Source organism: Arachis stenosperma, chromosome 8 (assembly GCF_014773155.1).
Source record: "Arachis stenosperma cultivar V10309 chromosome 8, arast.V10309.gnm1.PFL2, whole genome shotgun sequence".
Lineage (NCBI taxonomy): Eukaryota > Viridiplantae > Streptophyta > Magnoliopsida > Fabales > Fabaceae > Arachis > Arachis stenosperma.
The window spans coordinates 29,673,732-29,678,696 of NC_080384.1; the positions used below are offsets into that span (position 1 = coordinate 29,673,732).

Here is a 4,965-nt window from a genome sequence, read left to right on the forward strand (position 1 = left end):
CTAGTTCTCTACAAATAGGACCTTTTGCTATTGTATTTTCATCTTTAGATCATTTTTTGATCTGAGGATCATCTTTGGACATCTAGTTCTTAGATCAGATCTTTAGATCTTTGAATCTTTTGATCATGTTTTGGGGGCTGGCCATTCGGCCATGCCTAGACCTTGTTCTTATGTATTTTCAACGGTGGAGTTTCTACACACCATAGATTAAGGTGTGAAGCTCTGCTGTACCTCGAGTATTAATGCAATTACTATTGTTCTTCTATTCAATTCAGCTTGTTCTTGTTCTAAGATATCACTTTTTCTTCAACTTGATGAATGTGATGATCCGTGACACTCATCATCATTCTCACCTATGAACGTGTGCCTGATAACCACCTCCGTTCTACCTTAGATTGAGTGGATATCTCTTGGATCCCTTAATCGGAAACTTCGTGGTATAAGCTAGAATTGATGGCGGCATTCAAGAGAATCTGGAAGGTCTAAATCTTGTCTATGGTATTCTGAGTAGGATTCAATGATTGAATGACTGTGACGAGCTTCAAACTCATGAAGGGTGGGCGTTAGTGACAGACGCAAAAGAATCAATGGATTCTATTCCAACCTGATTGAGAACCGATAGATGATTAGCCGTGCTGTGACAGGGTGCGTTGAACATTTTCACTGAGAGGACGGGACTGTAGCCACTGACAATGGTGATGCCCAACATACAGCTTGCCAAGGAAATGAGTAAGAAGGATTGGATGAAGACAGTAGGAAAGCAGAGAGATGGAAGGGACAAAGCATCTCCATACGCTTATCTGAAATTCTCACCAATGAATTACATAAGTATCTCTATCTTTATTTTATGTTTTATTCATATATCATCCATAACCATTTGAATCTGCCTGACTGAGATTTACAAGATGACCATAGCTTGCTTCATACCAACAATCTCCGTGGGATCGACCCTTACTCGCGTAAGGTTTATTACTTGGACGACCCAGTGCACTTGCTGGTTAGTTGTGTGAAGTTGTGATAGAGAGTTGAGATTGCAATTGAGCGTACCATGTTGATGGCGCCATTGATCATCACAATTTCCTGCACCAAGTTTTTGGCGCCGTTGCCGGGGATTGTTTCGAGTATGGACAACTGACGGTTCATCTTGTTGCTTAGATTAGGTATTTTTTCTTCAGAGTTCTTAAGAATGAATTCTAGTGTTTCAAGGTGATGTTCTTATCATCACCAAAGCTGATTGATTCTCATTAATTTAGCTCTTGAATGCAATGTTCTGCTGAAGCTTGGCTAGCCATGTCTAATTCCTTTAGACTAAAGCTTTAGACTAACATTGTATGATTCATGGAATTCTCATTAAGAATTTTGATATCTTTATTTTCTTTTCCACTTAATTTTCGAAAAATCCAAAAAAATTACAAAATCATAAAAACCAAAAATATTGTATGTTTCTTGTCGAGTCTAGTGTCTCATGTTAAGTTTGGTGTCAATTGCATGTTTCTATTCTTCTTGCATTCATTCATGTGTCTTAAGTGATCTTCAAGATGTTCTTGATGATTTCCTTGCTCTGATCTTTAAATTCTCTTGTCTTGAGCATTTTTGTGTTTCTCATATGCATTCTCATTTTGTTAGTGTCAGTAGTATACAAACTGCTAAGTTTGGTGTCTTGCATGCATTGTTATTTGATTTTAGTTGCATTTTGATTATTCCTCATCATTAAAAATCCAAAAAAAATTTTTAATTGTGTCTTTTCAAGTCAATAATACAGAGAATTGAAGATCCAGAACATACAGCAGAGGAATTATACAGAAAAAACTGGACGTTCAAAATGCCTAGTGAAGAAGGCAAACTGGCGTTTAAACGCCAGCCAGGGTGCCTGGTTGGGCGTTTAACGCCCAAAAGGGTAGAGCTTTGGGCGTTAAACGCCAGAATGGATACCATTCTGGGCGTTTAACGCCAGGATGGCACAAGAGGGAAGATTTTGTTTTTAACTCAATTTTTTTTCAGGTTTTCAAAATTTTTCAAAATCAAATCTTTTTCAAATCATATCTTTTTCAAAATCAATTTCTTTCCATTTTCAAAGATACTTGCTAACAATTAATGATTTGATTCAACATTTCAAGTATGTTGCCTTTTCTGTTGAGAAAGGTTTAATGTTTGAATCATATCTTTTCTTGTTAGCCAAGTCATCAATTTTCAAAATCAAATCTTTTTAAATTATTTTTCAAATCATATCTTCTCATCACATCTTTTTAAAAAACCATAACTTTTAAATCATATCTTTTTAATCACATCTTTTTCAAAATAGTTTTCAATCATATCTTTTTACTTTCTAATTTCAAAATCTTTTTCAAAAATCACTTGATTTCTTTTTCCACTCTTAAGTTTTCGAAAATCAATAAGTTTTTTTTTTCAAAATATTTTTAAAATCTTTTACTTAATTTTCGAAAATTTCTTCCCCTCTTCTCACATCCTTCTATTTATGGACTAACATTCCTCCTTAATGCACAATTCGAACTCCATCTTTCTTGATAAGTTCGAATTCTTCTACCTCTTCCTTCTATTTTTTTATTCCTCTGACACAGCAAGGAATCTCTATACTGTGACATAGAGGATTCCATATTTTCTTGTTCTTTTCTCTTTCATATGAGCAGGAGCAAAGACAAAAGTATTCTTGTTGAGGCTGATCCTGAACCTGAAAGGACCTTAAAGCGAAAGCTAAGAGAAGCTAAGGCACAACTCTCTGTAGAGGACCTAACAGAAATCTTCAAAGAAGAAGAACCCATGGCAGCCGAAAACAACAACAATGCCAACAATGCAAGGAAGGTGCTGGGTGACTTTACTGCACCTACTCCCGACTTATATGGGAGAAGCATCTCTATCCCTGCCATTGGAGCAAACAACTTTGAGCTTAAGCCTCAATTAGTTTCTCTAATGCAACAGAATTGCAAGTTCCATGGACTTCCATTGGAAGATCCTCATCAGTTTTTAGCTAAATTCTTGCAAATCTGTGACACTGTCAAGACTAATGGGGTTGACCCTGAGGTCTACAGACTTATGCTATTCCCTTTTGCTGTAAGAGACAGAGCTAGGATATGGTTGGATTCACAACCTAAAGAAAGCTTGAACTCTTGGGAAAAGCTAGTCAATGCCTTCTTGGCAAAGTTCTTTCCACCTCAAAAATTGAGTAAGCTTAGAGTGGAAGTCCAAATCTTTAGACAGAAGGAAGGAGAATCCCTCTATGAAGCTTGGGAAAGATACAAACAATTGATCAGAAAGTGTCCTTCTGACATGCTTTCTGAATGGAGCATCATAGGTATTTTCTATGATGGTCTGTCTGAAGTGTCCAAGATGTCTTTGGATAGCTCTGCTGGAGGATCTCTTCATCTGAAGAAGACGCCTACAGAAGCTCAAGAACTAATTGAAATGGTTGTAAATAACCATTTCATGTACATTTCTGAAAGGAATCCTGTGAACAATGGGACGAATTAGAAGAAATGAGTTCTTGAGATTGATACTCTGAATGCCATATTGGCTCAGAACAAAATATTGACTTAACAAGTCAATATGATTTCTCAAAGTCTGTCTGGAATGCAAAATGCACCAAGCAGTACTAAGGATGCTTCATCTGAAGAAGCTTATGATCCTAAGAACCCTTCAATGGAAGAGGTGAAGTACATGGGAGAACCCTATGGAAACACCTATAATTCTTCATGGAGAAATCATCCAAATCTCTCATGGAAGGATCAACAGAGACCTCAACAAGGTTTCAACAACAATAATGGTGGAAGAAACAGGTTTAGCAATGGCAAGCCTTTTCCATCATCTTCTCAGCAACAGACAGAGAATTCTAAGCAGAGTCACTCTGACTTAGCAACCATGGTCTCTGATCTAATCAAAACCACTCAAAGTTTCATGACTAAAACAAGGTCCTCCATTAGGAATTTGGAGGCACAAGTGGGACAGCTGAGCAAGAAAATTACTGAACTCCCTCCTAGTACTCTTCCAAGCAATACAGAAGAAAATCCAAAAGGAGAGTGCAAGGCCATCAACATGGCCGAATTTGGAGAGGAGGAAGAGGCAGTGAACGCCACTGAGGAAGATCTCAATGGACATCCACTGGCCTCCAATGAGTTCCCTATGAGGAACCATGGAATCTGAGGCTCATACTGAGACCATAGAGATTCCATTGGATTTACTTCTGCCATTCATGAGCTCTGATGAGTATTCTTCCTCTGAAGAGGATGAAGATGTCACTGAAGAGCAAGTTGCTAAATACCTTGGAGCAATCATGAAGCTAAATGACAAGTTATTTGGTAATGAGACTTAGGAGGATGAACCCCCTTTGCTCACCAAAGAACTGGATGACTTGTCTAGACAGAGATTATCTCAAAAGAGACAGGACCCTGGGAAGTTCTCAATACCTTGTACCATAGGCACCATGACCTTTAAGAAGGCTCTGTGTGACTTAGGGTCAAGTGTAAACATCATGCCTCTCTCTGTAATGGAGAAGCTAAGGATCTTTGAGGTACAAGCTGCAAGAATCTCACTAGAGATGGCAGACAATTCAAGAAAACAAGCTTATGGGCTTGTAGAGGATGTTTTGGTAAAGATTGAAGACCATCACATCCCTGCTGATTTTATAGTCCTAGAGACTGGGAAGTGCATGGATGAATCCATCATCCTTGGCAGACCCTTCCTAGCCACAGCAAAGGCTGTGATTGATGTGGACAGAGGAGAATTGATCATTCAAGTGAATGAAGAATCCTTTGTGTTTAAGGCTCAAGGATATTCCTCTGTCACCATGGAGAGGAAGCATGAAGAGCTTCTCTCAAAACAGAGTCAGACAGAGCCCCCACAGTCAAACTCTAAGTTTGGTGTTAGGAGGCCACAACCAAATTCTAAGTTTGGTGTTGAAACCCCACATTCAAACTCTAAATTTGGTGTTGGGAGGTTCCAACATTGCTCTGA

General features: G+C 38.3%; 1 non-coding gene across 1 annotated transcript; it reads right to left on the bottom strand.

Annotated features, from left to right (window-relative positions):
- Window positions 1–3,183: 3,183 nt before the first annotated feature.
- Window positions 3,184–3,291, bottom strand: LOC130947022 (small nucleolar RNA R71). The gene has a single exon (XR_009072437.1). It is a non-coding gene; the product is annotated as a small nucleolar RNA R71 (small nucleolar RNA).
- Between the last annotated feature and the right edge of the window lie 1,674 nt (window positions 3,292–4,965).